The 23,558-nt window shown below is 37.3% G+C and overlaps 1 protein-coding gene and 1 pseudogene across 6 annotated transcripts in view; both read right to left on the bottom strand.

Annotated features, from left to right (window-relative positions):
• GRIA4 (glutamate ionotropic receptor AMPA type subunit 4) overlaps positions 1-23,558 on the bottom strand; it is a 366,663-nt gene that overhangs the window by 251,462 nt on the left and 91,643 nt on the right. The gene's annotated exons all lie outside the window — the stretch shown is intronic.
• Positions 18,109-19,820, bottom strand: LOC129497806 (60 kDa heat shock protein, mitochondrial-like; annotated as a pseudogene).

Raw genomic sequence — 23,558 nt, 5'->3', positions numbered from 1 at the left:
AGGAAAGACAGTAGAAGAATATATGCCAGACATCAAGACAAGTTATCACTGAGAAGTAGAGGAGATTTTTGTGTTGTCTTGTACCTTCAAGTTTATAGCAAGTTTAATAGAATCAAGATTTGTTACCTTTAAAATTAGGAAAAGGCTAAGCTTTATTTTGAATGCAGGAAGGTAACAGCTGGTTCTTCCCCAGACAGGAAGTGGTTTTTGAGCTCAAGACCAAGCACTCCCCAGCATTGTAACTGCAGTGTCTCCTGGGCCATCTAAGCTCTTGTCCAATTCTGATGATTGGGAGGCTGAGATTTAGCTCACTGTGTTAATAGCTGAGGCACATTGTTCCAGGCAGAAGAGAGAAAAATATAAAGGTCAGGATCAATAATTGCACAAGTCGTTTGTGCAATTACTTGTTTAATTAAGTTTTTATTTTCCGTTTGGTTGTAAACCCCACTCAGGCGGGGCTTTCTGCAAGGATCTGTCTGCGGTGCTTTGCACCATTAATAAATATTTGTAGAATCAATGAAAGAAATCCAATTATAGAATAATCCTTAATGTGCCTGTTTGAGTCAAGGTTCATAGATTATTTTTGTAAACAACAAAACACATGTTCCCAGATGTTATGCTGAGAATAGAAATTAAACTATGAGAGTCCTTCAATCTGTTGATTTCTTCCACCTATTTGTGGGCATGGAAGAGAGAAATGGAAATTCAGGCAGAGAGGAGGAGGAGGGGACAGGCCATCTCTGCTTGTTAGTGCTTCTCAGAAATACGTCTAAAGCACTAACAGAAGAAACAGAATTTTCTTCCTCTTTAAAACTATTCTATCTTCTGATCTGTCCCTGAAACGTTATTTTTGTAGTGAACTTCAAGGAGTTCCTTAGTCAGCAAAGGCACTATCTAGATGTAAAAGCGCCCTAAACATAGGGCCCAACTCACAGTATAACCTGCTAGAGGAAAAGCAAGGAGTGAGCCCAATTCCGGGAACAAGGTCCCAGGCCAAGAAGAAGGACCAAAACCAGGCAGTACTGCTGCGGAAATGTGTTCTCAAGTCAGGCTGTCCCATTTCCACTGGACTTCCAGAAACCAGCGTCTCTTTATGTTTGAGACTTTGGATAAAGCCCAGAGGCTAGTGAGCCAGTGGAGAGATCCAATCCAGGGAATCCCTGAATAGACTATCCTAATCTGTCCTAACATCCCTGGAGGGATTAGAACAACACTCCCCAGGAGCTGCCAGTTGTTCTGCAGCCCGATTCTGTGATGTCACCCCACCTTACAGTGTACAGGTTGAGTAGATAAATCTCCAACCTGTACACTGTTGTTGCTTCTCAGGGATGTGAAGAGCCATTTGACAGTATAGGAACCGAGGCCCACACAGATACTGGTTCAAGACATAAACACTTTAAGTACCAAACAGGTAAAGTGTCAAGTCCAGCAATCTGATTTGAAGTCAAGACTAGCCACTTCTTCCTCATCCTGGTTCTTAATGACAGCATTCAGTGTGCTCTTGAGACACGGGCACCTGTTTAAATGATGGCATTTTTACCAAGACACACACCTTTTTATGTTTTGCTATTCTTTTGAAATTTGCTAAGCCTCGTATGTTCTTCTTTCATGTGGGATGTAATCATGGATATAAGTGATATTTCACTTTTCTTTTAGGTCTACTTTATGAAAAAACAGAGTTCAAGTAAGGATGGTAAAGGGTAGCAGGAGCTCCGGAGCAGACTGGGAAGTTCCTGGCTGCCTGGAGCCACTTGCTGCTACTCTGTTCTCACCAATGACTGCTTTGCAGACACGCAGCCCCAGCAACGTGGCATCTCAGAGAGTTCTGGGAAAAGCCAGGCACTTGGCCTTTATGAGCAAGCTAACACTTTCAAAATGTGAGCCCATAATTAAAATGAAATAATGATGGCAGAAGAAAAAACCTCTCTGGAGGCATCATGTGGCACAGTGACACAATTGTGCACCATTGGTGTAGAAGACGAGCAGAGGCTCTTTTCACAGATGGCAAGTGAATATACTCTACAACACATTAAAGAATCAAGTGCAGTTGTTAGTTCTGCTTGTAAGCAATCTTAAAATGAAATAAGCCGAGTGGAAGACTGATTGGCAAGTTTTTACAGTGAGGTGAGCAAATGCTGTGGTAAAGGCTGCTAGTTGCTGTGAATAATACAGTATAGAACAGGAAATGCTTCACATTTGTAGTTTCAGTAGTCTTTGGAACATTATCCAGGCCAAGTCAGGCTCTTTCTTCCTATAAATAATTTTCCCGTTTGGTGTAAACTCATCTGAGTTGCAGGTGAAGAAAAAGAAACAACTTCATGCATTTACCTCCCTTCACTCAAGGCTCTTCAGGGAAAAAGTGTGATGAGCAATGAGAGTTTCCCCAGCTTTCAGAAGAAACCAATCATGTGTGTCTATTTTAAAAAGGAAGTCCATCCTGAGTGCTAGTTCTGTGCCTGCTGCACACTGTGCCATGTCCTGAGAACCACGCAAGCCCAGTTCTCATTCTAGATGGTTCGCAATTACACATGTATTTCTGCCTGCTGAGAATTCTCCAATGACCTGCTGCTAATATTTGTAAAAGTGAAGAGTGTACATATACACAAAAGGGAGTTGCTGGTTTGCTGAGAGTGTGTGTATCACAGAGCAGGAATCCTTAACTCCCAAACCATCATAGCTTGTGAGAAAGCTTCATAGTTACCTGACTGTTCTCATCATTCCTAATCCCAATCCCAATTCTCTCCAGCATGATGAGACAGATGGAGAATTATATACAGTCATTGCTACTCTTTGGGTTAAAACTGAACTCTTTGTGGCACTTTCTAAACTTACAGTTAGTACCAAGTTCAGGTACCCATGCCTGAAGAGGTTCAGCTGGCCTGTTCTAGAAATCAACACTGTTGAATTGTCAGTAGCCAACTTCCCCCAAATGACTCAAAACAAATGCCTCACACCTTTTGATGGGCAGCCAATGTTGTATGTGAGCGATGAATCACTAATGATACCACGATGAATCCAGGTGTAGGATTCTACACCTGGAACTGATATTACCCTGTATGTTAACAAAAGGGAATTTAAATAAAAATGTGAAGAAACAGGGAGGAAGGAGAGAGAAGAGAGAGCACCTGTTTCAGAAGAAAGGGTGGAACACTATTAATGCCTCAACTATGGAGCTCAATGACATGCTGTGATGTGAGCTTATTCATGTGTAACTTCTCACCTTGTGTCCCCTTGCTGCTTGCAAACTCCTAAGTAGGCAGCTGATGGAAGTTGACAAGAATTCTGCTCTAGGAGCTTCAGCATCAGCAAACACAAATCTTTTCCATTTCAGTACCCTAGTAGCTCAAAGGAATGAGCTGCCAACGGAGCAACGGAATGGAAAGGCACGTCTGCATTCCCTCTTGTTCCATCAGAGCCCATGTGAACAGTAAACTCAGGCCTTCATATTAGCTCCTTTCAAGAGGTGTGCGGTCCAGATACAGCCACTGCCACCAGAACTAAAAAAGACCTTATCAGGACCCTGAATATGCATATGATTTGATAAGAAAATGATCAACTCTATTTTAGGTGTGTGGTCTTTTTAACTTTCTGCCTTCCCATTTTTTTTTTTCACTGAATCGCTCTCTCACTGCAGTGAACAGTATACAAAAGATATATACATACAGGTATATATATATATATATATATATATATATATATATATATATATAGAGAGAGAGAGAGAGAGAGAGAGACAGAGACAGGGACAGAGACAGATAGAGACAGAGAGAGGCAGAGAGATGTGCCTACACATTTTAATATTAATTCTGCAGATCCTATCTATAGGTCCTTATTCATAAAAACATTCGGTCATATCACAACCTGTGACATCTCCCACGATTTTTCAAAAGAATAATGATACCAAGAGTTAATATTTGCATTGCATTATGTGCCTTAAAGAGCATGTTTGCATGTGTTAAGTGATTGCACTAAGTTGACTGCATACAGTTTCCTTATTTTTTTCTCCGTTTGTTATCATGGTTCACTAATAAGGGTTTTTTTTTTTTGTTGTTGTTGTTATTTACATTTGCTTCAAAATCTTTGAAATCTTCTTAACCTGCCACAAACATCTATTTGCTCACCCATCCACCCACCCATCCATCCAAGCAACCAAATTAGTTGACGTGTGCTTTATGCAAAATATCATAACTGAAGTGGGAGAAAGATTGTACATATGGTATCATGTGGTGAGTTCTTCTGCATGGAATATCATACTGATATTGGTAATCTGTGAATTATACCATTGATATAATCATGCCCATCAATTACACTCTTGAAATATTGCCAAAGCTCAACTAATTTCTCCCTTAGTCAGTGCTACACATGTATTCTATATACTTGTGTGATGACAGTGAATTATGTACATTGGTTTCAATATTTAAATTATTTTAAGGCTATATTTATTTTGTCCACATATGGGGTATATATTTGAGGTGAACCACAGTACATAAGTTTGGTTTTCACTTCAGTACACACATAAGCTATGATCCATTTGTTTTTTTTTTTTTTCAGAATAATACTTGCATTTGAATATTTTAGTCAGTCTGACCCAATTTCATATCCACTCTTCATGGTTGGTCCTACAAGATGATCTACAAGTAAGGAGAATATACAATCACTGGCATTTGTACCTCTTTCCCCCAGGATGACCATGCCTCCTTTTCAAGAAAAGAAACTCATTTATGATGATGTATTTTTAGGAATTCGGAAACATATGTTATTGGATTAATTAAAGAGAGTCTCTCTTGGGTAGAATCTTACTTTAGGAGAGAGTGAAGATTGGTTTTATTTCATGTTCTTTAAAGATCTGTAATGAAGAGTTCTTTAAGACAGTAACTACTAAAGTATCTCAGGGAAAAGCAAGATGCCCACTTACATTTTTTTCTCTTTTAACTTTTGTTAAGTGAATAGGCTGTATTTATGGTCACGTAGAAAGGTTACCCATCATGAAGCTTGCCGGGATCTGGCATGGAAAAATTAATTTTAAAAAGATGGTTCAGGGGACTATAACTCATTCTATGGGGTTAAATATAATGCCAACCTCGTTTTCAAAAAAGGGGGGAAATGTTCACTTGTCTTGGATATTCCATCAATTAGCGAATAAATTATCATGGAGAATTTTGCTAAAATAAATATCCATATAAAACTGAATAATAGGGATGTCTGGGTGGCTCAGCAGTAGAGCGTCTGCTTTTGGCTCAGAGCATGATCCTGGAGTCCCGGGATCGAGTCCCACATCGGGCTTCCTTCATGGAGCCTGCTTCTCCTTCTGCCTATGTCTCTGTCTCTCTGTCTCTCATGAATAAATAAATAAATAAAATCTTAAAAACAAAACAGAATAATAAGGACTACAGAGAATGGGGAAAGGCAAAGATTCAGTTTCTTATTTTATTGATTAGAGCAACTGCCTAGCAAGTGGTAAAAAGTGAGAACAATTTGCTTTTTTGAAAGTAATGCATCAAAGTAATTTACATTATAATGCAGTATCTTCTCTAGTTCAATACTGAATTATAGTCCATGTGAGTGTGAATTTTTCATTCTCCATTTTTACATAATTTTTGCTCTCTGTTTCATACAGATATTTCCACTGAGTTATGAAACCTCATAATATGACATGTATGGAGAAAGTGGTATTGATGTTAAATACAAGGAGTCTTCTCTAGGGGACTGCGCTGGGGTGCCTGGATATGCTGTAAGACTGTGCAGCCAGAACACACACATCCATTCAGTACAGGGTCTCTGGGAAACTGCTCAACAATTCTATCCTAACTGTCCCTGTAGTCACATTCTCGTACAGTATATATGTTTTATGTTTCAGTGACTATAATAAATTTTAATTTGGGAAACTAAATTTTCCTTTCTGGGTTTTTTATTTTTGTTTGTTTTTTTGAAGACAGTGGAAGTGGTTGGGGATGGGGTGCTGATGGTGGGGGAGGGGCAGGAGACTCTCAGGTAGACTCCCTGCCTGGTGCAGAGCCTGATACTCAGCTCTATCTCAGCACCCCGAAATCATGACCTGAGCCAAAATCACAAGTCCAACAAACAGTTAACTCACTGAGCCACTCAGGTGCCCCTCAATTTTCCATTCTGTTTTAACCATTGTATAATCATTTAAAATTATTGAAATAAAGGAAGTTGAGAATCCAGTTATAACTACAACCTCTGAAAATCATTTGAACGGTTCATCTTACCAAAAGCACTGTAGAAATAAGTAAATTATTTTACTCTATTACATATTTTCATTGTCTTTCTGCTATGCCCTCACTGAAATATACATTTAGTTATTTATTTTGAGAGAGAGAGAATGTGCATGCATGAATGGGGGGAGTGGCAGAGGGTGGGGGAGAGAATCTCAATCAGACTCCCTGCTAAGCGTGGAGCCTGACACAGAGCTTGACCCCATGACCCTGAGATCATGACCTGAGCCTAAACCAAGAGTCGGGTGCTCAACTGACTGAGCCACCCAGGCGTCCCTGAAATGTCCATTTAATCATAGTGAAAATATTTTCCACAGTATAGAATGGTGTCTTGTCAATATAGGATCTTTCAGTGGATTCTGGAACCCTTGAGAATACACCTGAAGTTCTTACATAACTGGAAAGAGAGATCATTATAATGGATAAGAAATTTATAAGAAATTTCAGTCACTAATACAAAAATCATGCTTTTCACTATGTCTAAGACCACATATGTTTGAAGTTTAATCCATTATTTTTAATATTTGTGGCATAGTCCACTAACAACTACCCTCCACCTCATCCTGGAACAGAGGTGCACTATGTTTCTGGACCTCATGTGGTTACTGGTGACTGAATAAGCAAGTCCTGGGTGAAATGATAGGAATCACTTGCAGGCTTGACCCATTCCCCTCTCAGGTGGACTTTGTACTTTTTTCCTGACAGCTAAAGGCAGATGAAACGGATGCTTTCAAGATGCTACCACACCAGGATGAAAGGATCCTGGGTCCCCAAAGACCAAGTAGTGGAAAGCCTCTCCCCCACTGTGGAGGTATGACTCTTCTTTTATTGATCCTTAAATGTCTGGGTCTTTTTGTTACTACAGCTTAGCCTATTCTAACTAGAGCATAATTATACTGATCCTTTATGCATATCTAATATCCAAATATATTTCATATTCTAAGGCCTGACTCAAATTCAGTATCTTCTGTCTAGTTCTCCTTGATTCTTTTATCTTGATGGAATGATCTCTTCCTTATTGGATTTCTTGTAATAATCCATTGAGTATTAATGGAAGTAAAATAACTATCTGTAGGCTTGTTGGCCATTAAAACAAAAAGGGACCACGAACAGTTACATATTCTTATTTCCAGTGGGGACAAAATGTACCACTTCATGGGTAGAGGGAAAGGCTTCACTAATGCTAAGTTTAAAAAAAAAAGATGTAGCAAACATGGGATGTCTTATAGGGAAGGCAGTAATATAAAAGAAAATATCCTCAACAACATGCTTAAAGCAAGTGTAATTAACAGACCTAATGGCATGCTAAGTTATAGCACCTTTTAATTATAATCATTGCCGTGGCTGGCAACTCTGCAGGGTGCCAAGGCAAAACTTAGTTTAAGAGCAGCTGCCATATTTCATTTGGCCTCAATCCAAAGATCAGACTTTTCTGACAGAGCACTCTTTAGAAATTCTACATGAAATATAGTATCTGTATTTCAGATTTTTTAAAAATAAGAATTATATTCCATTGTATACATAAACCGTGACCGGGTGGCGGGCATTGAGGTGGGCACTTGATGGGATGAGCACTGGGTGTTATTCTGTATGTTGACAAATTGAACACCATTAAAAAATAAATTTATTGTAAAAAAGAATTATACACCAATTGATTGTGATTGTCATGAAGTCTGCCCTTGATTGCAGCAAGTTCTGAGTTGTTGGTTGATGGTGAATCCATTACATTAGAAAGCAAAAAAGCAGACGGTTTGACTTTAACCTTTTGTGGACAGTAGAGAACCTAACCTAAACTCTTTACTAATAGAAGGTTCTCAAAGATACCTGTTGAAGATGTCACTATACACTCTACACACATACACACATACATGCAGAAATCTGGGTCTGTTCCAACTTAAAGCTTAAATCTTGCTTAGGGCTATAGAGTTCTTCTGTACCATATAATTGTATTACATTTCTAAGAAAGATGATAATGCATTTCAATAAATATCTGCATTGGCATGTCTGATTTGAACAAAATAGATTCCTGATGAATTTATATAAAGTATTTACTTGGAAATATATCTCTTAAGATGGGTTTATTATATATGAACCAATTGCATTTTGTATGATAATTTTATTTTATAATTGATTATACTAATCTTATGTCTGATAATATTTAGTTACGAGGATATTGTTATTTTACAATAAGATCTTTTTGACACAAATCAGCAGTTCTTACAATATGCAGCAGATCTTAAAATATGGGGACTGGCCCACCTATTTATTGTAAGAAAAATCAGTCAACTACACTGTACAAAAGTAGTATCAGGGGCACCTGGGTGGCTCAGTAGGTTAAGTGTCTGACTGGTGATTTCTGCTCAAGTCATGGTCTCAGGGTTGTGAGATCAACCCCTGAGTCAGGCTCTGCATTGAGAGTGGAATCTGCTTGAGATTCTCTCTGTGTCCCTCTGCCCCTTCCCCCTTGTGCTCTCTCTCTCTCACTCTCCTCTCTCAAAACAAAAGTGGAATCAGATTGTTAAGATACTAAGAAATTAAATTCAGTCTAATTTTATGACACATATTCTCCAGTACAGTGTTTTTCTTTTATTTTAAAGTAATCGCCACACCTAACAGGAGGCTCATACTCCCAACCCTGAGATCAAGAATCACACACTTCATTGACTGAGCATCCCTCATACAATTTCTTTCATACAAAAATGGCACCAAGAGCTTCGAGTCTCAATTATATGTTAATTTTGTATCTATTTGCTCTTCAAAGTTTAAAGCACTTGCCAGTTAATTTTTGTAATTCTTAGTTTTAAAATTACTAAAATAAGCTTGAGATAGTCAATTACTAAAAAGCAAAAATACAAACAGCAGAATCAGACCTATAAATACCCAGAACAATCTGGTGATTGCCAGAGGGAAGGGGGAAGGTGGGCAAAATGGGTAAAGGGTTGTGGGAGGTCAGGCTTCCAGTTATAGAATGAGTAAATCATAAGAATAAAAGATACAGTATAGGGAATACAGTGATATTATAATAGCATTGTATGGTGACAGGTGGTAGCTATGTTTATGGTGAGCACAGCATAACATATAGAGATGCTGAATCACCATGCTGTGTACCTGAAACTATAACATTTTGTGTCAAATATACTCAAATACAAAATGAAAAATAAAATAAAAAACACTTAAGAGACTTATTCACCCAAAGAATAACAGTAAAATTTATTTTAGTTTTCATCAAATGTACCCTCTAAATAATAATGCTTCTGTAAATTTAACTTTGGAAGTTGAGATATAATTTCTACAATTCTCACATACAAGAAGCTCAAAAAATATTTTGTAAATCCTAAATCCTGTAGACTTTGTCTCCAGGCCTTTCTAAGTTTATTGGCTTCTATACTGTGATGGAAACAAACAAAATTAGCTTAGCACAGCTGTTTTCAGTGAAGCACTATGCCCAGGCAAAGCCTGCCAGCACACTGTAAATCTTCTCTGCAGCTTATTCACTACTGGTCTTCTGGGTCAGTTGCTAATAATTTTTAAGTTGTTCTTTTGTTACTGCAGCGGCCTCAAGTTACTTTTAATTTCATTCTGGTTCTGTTTGTGCATCTTTAAAATATTTGATGCTCTTAATTAGCATAAATTAATTAATAATTCCTGAACAAGTTTCTCTGAGTAATTTAACAACAACCCTATATTAAAAAGCTTCTTGTATGAGACAGAGAAGCAGGTAGTTGAAAATTTATTGAAAGATTCTATCCCCCACAGATCAGGCAGGAAAGAACAAGCACTAGCAGGTAAAATTGTAATGTATAATACATGACGGTGTTTTTGTAAATTAGGCAAACTTTTATTTATAAAAGCAGTAGACAAATTGAACTCCAATTTAAAAAATTAAAAAAGGATTAAAAATATATATAAAAGCAGTAGAGAAAATTTGAAAAAAATCCTATAATCTCACATTTAGATCTTTCATCCATTTTGAGTTTATCTTTGTGTATGGTGAAAGAGAGTGGTCTAGTTTCATTCTTCTGCATGTGGATGTCCAATTTTCCCAGCACCATTTAGTGAAGAGACTGTCTTTCTTCCAGTGGATAGTCTTTCCTCCTTTATCGAATATTAGTTGACCATAAAGTTAAGGGTCCACTTCTGGATTCTCTATTCTGTTCCATTGATCTATGTGTCTGTTTTTGTGCCAGTACCACACTGTCTTGATGACCACAGCTTTGTAGTACAACCTGAAATCTGGCATTGTGATGCCCCCAGATATGGTTTTCTTTTTTAAAATTCCCCTGGCTATTCGGGGTCTTTTCTGATTCCACACAAATCTTAAAATAATTTGTTCTAACTCTGAAGAAAGTCCATGGTATTTTGATAGGGATTGCATTAAACGTGTATATTGCCCTGGGTAACATTGGCATTTTCACAATATTAATTCTTCCAACCCATGAGCATGGCATATTTTTCCATCTCTTTGTGTCTTCCTCAATTTCTTTCAGAAGTGTTCTGTAGTTTTTGGGGTATAGATCCTTTACCTCTTTGGTTAGGTTTATTCCTAGGTATCTTATGCTTTTGGGTGCAATTGTAAATGGGATTGACTCCTTATTTTCTCTTTCTTCAGTCTCATTGTTAGTGTACAGAAATGCCACTGACTTCTGGGCATTGATTTTGTATCCTGCCACACTGCCAAATTGCTGTATGAGTTCTAGCAATCTTGGGGTGAGACAAGATTCCATCAGAATCCTAAAGGAGAACACAGGCAACACCCTTTTTGAATTCGGCCACAGTAACTTCTTGCAAGATACATCCACGAAGGCAAAAGAAACAAAAGCAAAAATGAACTATTGGGACTTCATCAAGATAAGAAGCTTTTGCACAGCAAAGGATACAGTCAACAAAACTAAAAGACAACCTACAGAATGGGAGAAGATATTTGCAAATGACGTATCAGATAAAGGGCTAGTTTCCAAGATCTATAAAGAACTTATTAAACTCAACACCAAAGAAACAAACAATCCAATCATGAAATGGGCAAAAGACATGAACAGAAATCACACAGAGGAAGACATAGACATGGCCAACAAGCACATGAGAAAATGCTCTGCATCACTTGCCATCAAGGAAATACAAATCAAAACCACAATGAGATACCACCTCACACCAGTGAGAATGGGGAAAATTAACAAGGCAGGAAACCACAAATGTTGGAGAGAATGCGGAGAAAAGGGAACCCTCTTACACTGTTGGTGGGAATGTGAACTGGTGCAGCCACTCTGGAAAACTGTGTGGAGGTTCCTCAAAGAGTTAAAAATAGACCTGCCCTATGACCCAGCAATTGCACTGCTGGGGATTTACCCCAAAGATTCAGATACAATGAAACGCCAGGACACCTGCACCCCGATGTTTATAGCAGCCATGTCCACAATAGCTAAACTGTGGAAGGAGGCTCGGTGTCCATTGAAAGATGAATGGATAAAGAAGATGTGGTTTATGTATATAATGGAATATTACTCAGCCATTAGAAATGACCAATACCCACCATTTGCTTCAACGTGGATGGAACTGGAGGATTATGCTAAGTGAAATAAGTCAATCAGAGAAGGACAAACATTATATGGTCTCATTCATTTGGGGAATATAAATAATGGTGAAAGGGAATAGAGGGGAAGGGAGAAGAAATGGGTAGGAAATATCAGAAACGGAGACAGAACATGAAGACTCCTAACTCTGGGAAATGAACTAGGGGTGGTGGAAGGGGAGGAGGGCAGGAGGTGGGGGTGAATGGGTGACGGGCACTGAGGGGGGCACTTGATGGGATGAGCACTGGGTGTTATTCCTTATGTTGGCAAATTGAACACCAATAAAAAATAAATTTATTATTAAAAAATCCCATAATCCTGTCATTATTGTAACAAATGAATAAATGAATTAACAAATTTATAAAATGAATTATAAATTTCCTTTGCATGTGTGTCCATATGCACATGATTAAATGTATTCAGAATCCTTTTCTATGTTATATTGCAATAGCAACCTGTTACTTAGTAGAACAGCTTTACTTAGATTTCTAAAGATAAATACTTATTTTTACATCTCCCTCATGAAACTCAGCAGCTGATTATATATTAAAAAGACAGTAATATTTATATTTCTAAAATATTTTTAAATTTAACGTATGGTTTCTCTTTTTGAAGTCATTTTCCAGTGCTCTTTAAAAAATTTTTATTTTATTTTATTTTCTTTACACTATGCTCACACTTTAAGAGCACTTGCTAGTTATGAGGACTGGCCTAAGGCCAAACATACTTTTAAGTCTGGACTACGATGACTTACTTATAGATAACTCACTCAAATATTTTTCTATGTTAGAAAATAAAGTACAGAAAATACAAGAAATAACAAGTATCAGCAAGGATAAGGGAACCCTTCCTTGTGCACTGCTCACTGGAATGGCAATTGAGGCAGACTGTAGAAAACATGGAGGTTCCTCAAAAATTAAAAATAGAAATAGCTTCCAATCTAGCAATTCCACTTCTGAGTATTTACCTAAAAAAACCCTAAAAAAATGGTAATTCTTAAAGACATATACACCCTATGTTGATTGCAGCATTATTTACAACAGCCAAGATAGGGAAGTAACCTGCATCCATTGATAGATGAATGGCTAAAAAAGATGAGGTATATACACAATGGAATATTTCCAAATAACATTAAAATATCAATAAATTAAAGAGCTGACAGACTTGAATAAGAATATAGCTATTGATTTTTTTCTCTTCCCTTGAGTTCATCTTCACTATCTGAAAGTTTTTCTCTTTATATTTTGAGAATTTACTTTGGTCATTTTAACATGATCTAGGTGCACCAGTTCTTTATCATGCAGGAAAAATCCATCTTACTTTCCAATGTCTTACAAGATGCTGGCCATAGAGGTCCATAGACCAAAATATGTATTTATTTGGTGAGATTGGCTTTCTTGATAAATGAGAGGTAACTGAACCCGTTTTTCTAATTATTCATAATAATAATTATTCTCACAAACTGCTGTGACAGCACAGCATCATGTACACAGGAGTTGTATCACTATGTTGTACACCTGGAACTATGTAACTCTGTGGGTCAACTCTACTCAAATAAAAAATTAAAAAGCAATAAAATAAACAATAATAAATTTTAAAAATGCTGTGATAAAGGGAAAGAAGCACCAATATTTATTTCCTGCCAACTATAATAATTATTATTATTTTAGATTTTATTTATTTATTCATGAGAGACACACAGAGAGAGCACAGACACAGGCAGAAGGAGAAGCAGGCACCATGCAGAGAGCCTGATGTGGGACTTGATTCTGGGACTCCAGGATCACGCTCTGAGCCGAAGGCAGACACTCAACCACTGAGCCACCCAGGCACCCCTCTGCCAATTATTTTCACAATATTTTACATTTAATTTTCACAACTTTGCAAAGGAAGTATCATGGTATCTCCATTTTCAGATGGTGAAATAGCCATTTACAGAGGTTTTCATAATTTTCCCAATATCCCCAGCTTTAGTAAATTGCCTTGCCAGTCTTACCTGTTTCCAAATCCACATCTTAAAAATGCAGCAACAAGATTGCCTACAACATCTATATCATGGAATATGCTTAACCAATGTTTACTTCTCTGAAATAACCTCTCTTCACTTTCCTCTATCATCATCCATGTAACAGTGCTCAGAGTGAAAGAAGAGTGTTTTACTTTCAAAGAATGGCTGTTATTTTGTTCATTTTCATATTATTTCCCAATGGGAGCATATAATAAACTCCACATAAATTAAGTTCAGTAACATGGGCAAAAGTTTGGGCAAACTAAAACATGGGTATGCTGTATCACACAAAGAAGTTCTTCTTTTCATAATTTTATCTTTGGAACACATCTTTGAACTAAAGTAGGCGAATACATTTGAGTCACAGAAATGAGATATATTGTGTATACTTTTAGGATGATAATGTCTGCTTCAGCAGTGATTCCGTACATTGGGATTTATGATCTTCAAACAAATAGATTTAGTTGATGTTTGCTTAAAAATGTGGCCAAGAAAAAGACGTTTTATTACAGATAATTCTGAGATCTCAGTACTGATTACTTAGTTTTTGATTCCCTAAAAACAATGGTAAAGAAAAATGAAAATATAACCCACTTATATGTGTTCACTATCAGCTAAACTTAATTCATTTTTTAAAAATCCACATACACTGTATACACTGTACAGTACTCAGCACTGCAAGTCTTTTAGATAATCCTCCATGAATCTTATGAGGCAAGTCCTTTACACCATTTTTTCCCCCTGGGGAAATGAGGCTTATAATTGTATCTATATTCAAAGTTCCCATACCTGTTACTAACCGGTAGCCCTGGAATTCAAACCCGCATTTCACAGATCCAAGTCCTATCTTCTCCCTTCAGATACTTAGTGGAGTATTGCATGAGAGGTGCCTGTAAATATTTCCTATGTGCATAAAAGAAAATGTAATCTAACTTTTGATTAGTTGACCTCATATGTTTAGTTTTCATTACCTTCAACAGGGACACTATAATTAAATGTAAGTTTTGCTAAATAAGATGTAGATGTACCTCTTCATAATTTAGCTCATGATTTCATGGACCCAAATATTAAGGAATCAGACTTTAACAAAAGCACTCTAACTGGAATAAAACTCTATTTGTTTTATCTTCTGCAATGATGTATCTTTGCCCTGATTATGCCTTTTTTATCATAGAAACTAAAAGCAGTAAAACTGTGATTAGAAAAAATTTCTTGTAAACCCCATAAAATATTTTCTCACTTAAACACTTTAATCCTTCATGACTTTTTTTTTTTAAAGCTTCCAAATGTTTCTCTTGGAGTATTTTTTTTTTTATCTTGTACCACATTTCTTTTTACATGTTTCAAATAGAAAACTTTCTGAGGTAGTAGGCTCAGGGGGCAGAAATTTTTCAGGTATTAATACTGTGAAGACCACAACTCATTTTAGAAGCCTCATCCATTAATTATGTAACTGAAGCCAGCACTGCTGCCTGCAGATCCCTCAAGCTACAAAGAGCAAGCCAATGAAGTACAAAATGTGCTTCTTTTTACTCCAAAAATAAACCAGGAGAACAGGACTCCTCACTCATTGGCCCTGGGTCCCATGAAGGCAAAGTATTCCAAGGCAAGCTGGCCTGCCAAGTGTCAAATTTTGTTGGGCAAAAACTAGCATTCACACAGATGTATTTGGCAAATAAAATAAAATAAAATAATAAAATAAAGCACCACCTGTTTGGGATGGCAGTATTGATAAACTAACACTCATTTCAAGTTAGAGGATAATTCTCAATAAAACTTGGCCTCCTGCTCTGGTTAATAAATGGCAAGATTATCCACCTATTGTGCAGCCTACAAATCTGGGTGTCTTTCCTTGTTTTTTTTTTTTTCTCCTATGACACATAACACTTTAATAATTAGAATGTCAACTGACAACCTTATACCAGCACATATTAAAACTTTAGGAATTTCAGATGATTTCTAGAACAGTTACAGCATTTACCCAAAGAGCAAAACCTAAGGCTTATATCATTATTTGACAGCACTCCCCAAGTAACTTAACATACCAAATAAAAAGGCCTAATTAGTCAAAAAGATTTCATTTACAATAAAAGTCTCGGGGAGATTTGTTAAAACCCTCAGAAAGTTATAAAGCACATGACTAAACAGGATTACAGATCATTAGAACAGGTGTCTTTCTTTAAATCTCCTTCTGTTCTCTCTAGAATACACCCCCTTACATCCTACATTGATTATCAAGTGTTGTTGAGTTACTATTTTTCTGACTGTTCACTTTTTCCACTTCTGTCTACACTGTTGACATCTTAACTCAAACCATTCTCTAGAGCTTTCCTTTTCCCTCCCTCCTCTCTCCTTCTGCAATGTTTCCCAATTTGGGGGTCTGACTTCTTCACATGTGGCAGAAAGGCCCTTGTACCTTCCTCCGTGTGGAGGAGGGACAGGATGCTGGCAGGTCTTATCAACAGGGGATGTCAACCTCAGTCACTGGTTAGGATGGTGTCGGCCAGGTTTCTCCACTGGCAAGTTATAATTTTTCCCTTAATAATTAAGAAGTATTTTGTAGAGAAATAGCTAGACACTATTCAGATATCCAGTTTCTCATCATAATTTCACCTGTTAATTTTAGCAACATCAGTCCTTTTTTCCTGCAATAATTATTACTGTGTTGTTTGTCTAATGGTGATTTTCTGTTTGTATCTTTCCTTCTCCATTATTCATTTCTTCTTTCATTCTCCATTATTCAACTGGCTGATAAAGAAGAGCAGTCTCTTCTCCCTCACCTATTAATTTATTCAATTATTTACTGATACTAGTTGGCACTCATGGATATTTGTTGTATTCCATGGTTGTCTTACATTATGACCATTATTGTTTTGCTCACATTGTCCCAGATTTGGCCATTGGTAGCTTCTTCAAGTTGGCTCCTGAATCCTACTTGGACATCTCACCCCGTCATTTCATAAGCACTCCCTTGCTTTCTGACACAGATGATCTTGTCTCATCCTAGATTTTCTCTGTATTAGCCATGTAATCAGCCCTTTTTCTAAAAGTCATTTTCCTTTAAATATAGAATCTCAGAAACTGAGATCTGAATACCAGATGCATTCATTGCTGTTGGAATGTTCTTACCCCTAGGTGCTTTCAGTAGACAGAGCTAGGAAATACATATATGGACACTAACATGCACACATGCATGCACATTTGTATTTATTTCTATACCTAAGATTGTATGAATATATTAAAGCTATAGGTCCATACTTACATGTTGGACCCAGACTTACACCATACAACATCAGAGCGCTCCTTCTAGCTTTTCCCCTTTTCTTATTTGTAACCTGGCTCTTAGAACTTACTAAATATTTACATATTTGCTAAATCTTAGTGTGCACATAAAGTACTTTGGAATCTCTAGTTAACACATTTGTTAAATATAAATTTACAAAATATAGTACAGTGTGGTTATATATTTGCATATGGTATACAATCAAAATATCATTTGCCTGCATCACTCAAGTTAATTCTTTCCGTCTCTACCTCTTTCAGTAAAGCTATGTCATTCATTTATAATACAGTTAGGTGAACTTTTTTTTTTGTATTCTATTTTGGGTTCTTCTACATCCTGGTGGGTTTTATTTTTGAAAATTTTTTTAAAGACTTTATTTATTTGTGAGAGACACAGAGAGAGGAAGAGACATAGGCAGAGGGAGAAGCAGGCTTCCTGCGGGGAGCCTGATGTGGGACTCAATCCCTGGGCCCCAGGATCACGACCTGAGCCAAGGCAGATGCTCAACCACTGAGCCACCCAGGTGCCCCCTGGTTGATTTTATTTATTTATGCTTTGGGGTATGTCCTAAAAGTCAGTGTTACACAGAAAATGAAGAGAATTCTTTAATCACATTCTTTAATCGCCACACCTATCCGACTTATGTTGGCAATCAACTCATTAGTTTGTTTTGTTTTTCTGTATTTCTTTTGAAGACATTAGTGAATGAATGTGTATTTTCTCACTCCTCCATCCTTATTACATAAAGAATAGCAGACTATAGACGGTTTCACAGTGTATTTTTTCTTGTTTTTTTTTAAATGAATGTACAAATAACCTTGTATTAAAAAATACAAGGAAAATTAAATTATCTGAAGGCATTGGCAATGACAGAGGTAAATTATGATATATTGTCAAATGAAACTAGAAACTGATGAATATAGTGAATTTCTTAACATTGGCCAGTCTTTCTTTAATCAACTCCTCTGAAATTATTGGTAAGAAACATTGCTTTGAACATCCTGTCATAGCTTGTTAGTAATGGTGAAGCACTTTCTCTAGATTCACAGAATCTCCAAGCAGAGCATCACAACCAAATTTGGAGGAACCTAGCATAATTGTCTCAACTATCAATGATCCTTCAACATCTACATTCTTGGCAATGAACTTTGCAGGAATTTTGAGTGTTCTTCTAATAGCTTCTATATCATTAACAAAATACCTTCATTAGCTAGAATCAGCAAGTCTCAGGCTGGCGTACACTGAAGCAGAACATGACCCCCCTCCTTCTTTAAAGGCATCCCACATAGCACTGAGGGCACCAGTAGCTCTTTCTACTTATTTCCACATCATTTGTCCCATCAACCTTCATCTGAGAGTTTTTCAAAATATTCATTCAGTGTTTCCTTTTTATAATGCTAGTTATGATATGCAACTGCTCAATGATTTCCTGAATAAGTTTTTCAATTTGAGCCTTTCACCTTTTCCTTTTGGAAATATGGCTTCATCCTTTGTCACAATGACATCTCCAACTTTTCCTAAGTCATGTGAGGCTGATCAAGATTGGGGCTAGCCTCTTCTCCAAACACTGAACCACCAGCATCAATAGCTGTGTATTTAAATAGGTTTTTCTTTGTCACTAAAAACTGGAGATCTGACTGCTATAATCTGAAGACCAACTTTTAGCCTGCTCAAAATAAGTGTATTTAGGGCAGCCCGGGTGGCTTAGGGGTTTAGCGCTGTCTTCAGCCCAGGGCATGATTCTAGAGTCCTGGGATCGAGTCCCAAGTCAGGCTCCCTGCATGGAGCCTGCTTCTCCCTCTGCCTGTGTCTTTGCCCCTCTCTCTCTCTCTCTCTCTCTCTCTCTCTGTGTGTGTGTGATGAATAAATAAATAAAATATTTAAAAAAATAAGTGTATTTAGAGCTTCTCCATGAACATTTTTAGCAATTATTATCAAGTGCTTCCACTGGCGATTTTAAGGGCAGGTATAATGGGCTAGACATTAGACATACTCTTTTCACACAGTATAACATAGGCATTCCATTTCTGAGCTTTGGAAGTATACAAAGTACAGAAACAGTCAAACTTTAATTTAATAATTTATAATTCATCATTCAGTGTCTTTTGATACTAATTCAGATTCAGTCCCATCTTTTGATGGGACTACATCCCTCCTTTCAACCCTTTTCACTGTATCAGTAATGATATTGCCAATTTCTTCACAGAAATCATAGCAACCTAAGCAATTTCTTTGGGGCTCAACATAGGTTTGGACTACTTCTTAAATTCAGCAATTATATTTAGCTATCTATAGCTAACATCACATCTTTTCTAATTTCCACTCAGCACCTTTGCTAAACTTCTCTAAGCTTTCCTTGGCAAGATAGTATACTGCTATTGTAGCAGTGGTGGTGGATCTTTGGCCTTTTCATTTATGATACTGGCAGTATTTTGAGCAAGTACAGTCCATATATGTTATATTTATCCTTTAAGTCCACTGAATTTGCAATGGTCATACCATACTCTAGGCCTTTTCATTCATTCATAATCACCAATAATCACTCCAGCATCTGCTCAAAGGTCTACTACACTTTGAAGCATTAAGGCTCAGACATATGCACCAAATTTTAAATCTTGGGCTGAACTATCAGGTGATGGTGACCAATTCCATCAAGGAAAAGGAGAGTGGTGATTGATTGCTTATTCTCTCCAGCAGCACCCAGAGTACTGGGGCAGGACCTCCATGCCTGGGAGCAGGGAGGAAATTGGCAACGAGGAAGAGCATTGCAGGGATGCAGTTTCTACTGTTTGCATTAGGACTTCTGCAGGAAGTCCTCCCATGAGCCCCTGGGAGTCCCTCATCTGAGGATCTTCCTACCTGGTCTGCAGGCACCCTCAGTGCCCCAAGGGCTAAAACACAGTGAGTAGATCCCTTGGGTATACTCCTGAGTGCAGAGCTGAGAGTTAGGGAGAGCTCTCAGAAGCAGGCCAGGGTCAATGGGCAGGAGAGAAACCACAAATTTGAGCTATAGTGCCATCTTCTGGAAAATAAGAGAAGTTTCTAGTGGCCTGACGTGAATTAAAAAGGACTGGAGAAGACTTAAGAACTTAAGAATTCTGCCACAAGGGGCAAGAAGAGGGGCGTGTACCCATACAAAGACCAAGAAAACCCCAGATAATAGAAGCACCAAAGAACTAAACAGCTTAAGGTAAAGAGTAGAGAGCAGAGACTTTTGCTATTTTAAATACAGAGGAAGCAGTGGTAAAAAGACAAGGAACGTGAAAAATCAAGGAAGCATATCATCACCGAAAGAAAATAATTCTTCAAAAACCAAGCTCAAAATAATGAAATTTTATGAGCTAGCTGATAAAGAATTCAGAATAGTTGTTTTTGAAAAAAAAATTCAGTGATCTCCAAAGAAACTCAATTAAACAAAATCATGAAATTCTAGAAGCTGAAGAATTCAATAAATGAAATGAGAAATGCAACGGAGCACATCTGCAGTGAGTAGAGCAAATGGAAGACAGAATAGGTGACTTAGAGGATAGGAATTTTGAAAAAACCCATTTAAAAGAGAAAAAAGAAAAAATGCAGAAAAAAATAACTTCTGTGTAATCTAGGGGATTCCATCAAAAGAACAAATATTAGAATAATCAGAGATCCAGATTAAGAGATGGTAAAAAGGGCAGAATGGGAAAACTCATAGCCACATGAGAAAGATAAAATTGAGCCCTGATGTTATTCACATTGAAAAATTTATTCAAAATGGATTAAAGATGTAAACATAAGATCTGATACTGTAGAACTCCTAGAAGAAAACACAGGGAAGAAGTTCTTTGAGATTGGTCTTGGCTCCTCAACGTTGGTGTTGATTGCTCTACCAACTGGCAATTTTTCCCCCTCCTCTGGCCTCTCTGTTCCCCAAGACACAATAATATGGGAATTAAGCCAATTAATAACCCTACAATGGTCTCTAAGTGCTCAAGTGAAAGGAAGAGTTGTGCATCTCTCACTTTCAATCAAAAGCTACAAGTAATTAAGCTTACTGAGGAGGGTATTTTGAAAGCTGAAATAAGCCCAAAGCTAGGCCTCTTGTACTAAACAGTTAGCTGAGTTATGAATGCCAAGGGAAAGTTCTTAAGGGAAATTTAAATTGCTAGTCTAATAAACATACAAATGATTTAAAAAAAAACCCAAAACAGCTTTATTGCTGATACAGAGAAAGTTCTAGTGATCCAGATAGAACAACAACCAATCCACAAAATTCTCTTAAATCAAACCCTAAACCAGAGCAAGACTCCAACTCTCTTCAGTTTTGTGAGTGCTGAGAGAGAAGATGCTGCAGAAGAAAAGTGTGAGATGAACAGAGGTTGGTTCATGAGGTATAAGGAAATAAACTGTCTTTCCAACATTAGAAGTGCAAGGCGAAGTAGAAAGTGCTGATGTAGAAGCTACAGTGAGTTATCCAAAAGGTCTAGCTAAGAGAATTAATGAAAGTGGCTACACTAGGCAAAAGACTTCTGATGTAAGGGAAAAGCCTTCTATAGGGAGAAGGTGCCATCTAGCATGTTCCTGGATAGAGAGAAGTCAATGCCTGGCTTCAGGGCTTCAGAGGACAGGCTGACTCTCTTGTAGGGGCTAACATAGCAGGAGACTCTGGATTGAAGCCAACGTTCATGTACCACTAAGAAAATCCTAGAGCCCTTTAAGAATCATGCTCAATCTACTCTGCTTGTATTCCATAAATGAAGCCACAAAGCATGGATGACAGTGCATTTGTTTACAACATCATTTACTGAATATTTTAAGCCCATTTTTGAGACGTACTACTCAGATAAAAGATCTCTTTCAAAACGTTATTGCTCATTGACAATGCACCTGTCCCCCCCCCTCAAGAACTCTGATGGAGATGTCCAATGAGATTAATGTTGTTCTCATGCCTGCTAACACAACAGCTACCTTCAGTCCATGGATTGAGAAGCAATTTCAACTTTCAAGTCTTATTGTTTAAGAAATACACTTTGTAAAGCTATCGACTGGGTCCTCTGGTATGTCTGGGAAAAGTAAATAGAAAACCTTCTGGAAAGGATCCACCTGTCCGGATATCAGTAAAAACACTCATGATTCATGGTCAAAATATCAATATTAACAAGAGTTTGGAAGAAGCTGATTCCAACCTTCAGGAATGATTTTAAGGTGTTTAAGACCTCAGTGGATGAAGTAGCTACAAATGGGGTGGAAGTAGAAAAAGAGCTAGAATGAGAAGCAGAGTCTGAAGATCAAGTTGAATTGCAGCAATCTTGTGATAAAACTTGAACAAATGAGGAGTTCCTTCTTATGGGTGAGCAAAGACAATGAGTTCTTGAGAAGGAATCTATTCCTGGTGAAGATGTAAAGATTTGTTGAAATGAGAAGAAAGAATTTAGAATACAACATAAACTAAGTTGATAAAGCAGAGGCAGAGTTGGAAGAGACTAATTCTGAAAGAAGTTCTGTTGTGGATAAATGATGTCCACTAGACTTTCATTCTCTATAGAAATGTTCATAAAAGGAATTGTCAATCAATGGGTCAAGCTTCATTGCTGTCTTATTTAAAGAAGTTGCCATGGCCACCCAGCCTTCAGCAGCTACCACCCTGATTAGTCGGCAGCCATCAACATCAGGTAAGATCCTCCACCAGCAAAAAAAATCCAACCTGCTAAAATCTGAGATAAAAGCTCAGATGATGGTTAGCATTTTTTAGGAATAAAGTCTTTCAAAATTAATATATACACATTTTTTAGACATAATGGTATTACACACTTAATAGACAACAGTATAGCATAAACATAACTTTTATATGCATTGGGAAACCAAAACAGTAACCTGACTCTCTTTATTGAGGTGTCTGGAAATGAACCAGCACCACCTCTGAGGTATGTCTGGATATGGAGATGAAATGAAAACAGGACATAGAAGAGATATCTGCATTACCATGTTTTTGCAGCAGTACTCACAATACTTAAGATATGGAAACAATCTAAGTATCCAACAACAGATAAATGGATAGAGAAGATGTGGTATATGTATATAGTAGAATAATACTCAGGTGTGAAGAAGAAACCCTACCATTGAGACAACACGGATGGACTTTGAAAGCCTTATGCTAAATGAGCTTGGCCAGAGAAAGACAAATACTATATGATATCACATATATGTGTAATCTTAATTTTAAAAATCCTCATAAGAGCAGGAGAAAAGAATAGTTGTTACCAGGGGATGGAGGGTAGAAAAATTTGGGTGATGCTGTTTAGAAATACAAACTTGTGCCCAGTAGATGCATAATTGCTAGAGACACAAGGCACAGAATAGACAATAATTATAGACAATAATTCAGTATTGTTCATTTCAAAGCTGCTAAGAGACTTCACTTAGTTGTTTTTGTCATAAAGAAGAAATGGTGATGATGGGAATGATAGAGATGGTAGGGAATGCTACGGTGG

This window comes from Nyctereutes procyonoides, unplaced genomic scaffold (assembly GCF_905146905.1).
Source record: "Nyctereutes procyonoides isolate TBG_1078 unplaced genomic scaffold, NYPRO_anot_genome, whole genome shotgun sequence".
Taxonomy (NCBI): Eukaryota; Metazoa; Chordata; class Mammalia; order Carnivora; family Canidae; genus Nyctereutes; species Nyctereutes procyonoides.
Note: the sequence above shows the minus strand (reverse complement) of the source record. Positions and strands in the feature narration are given on the sequence as shown.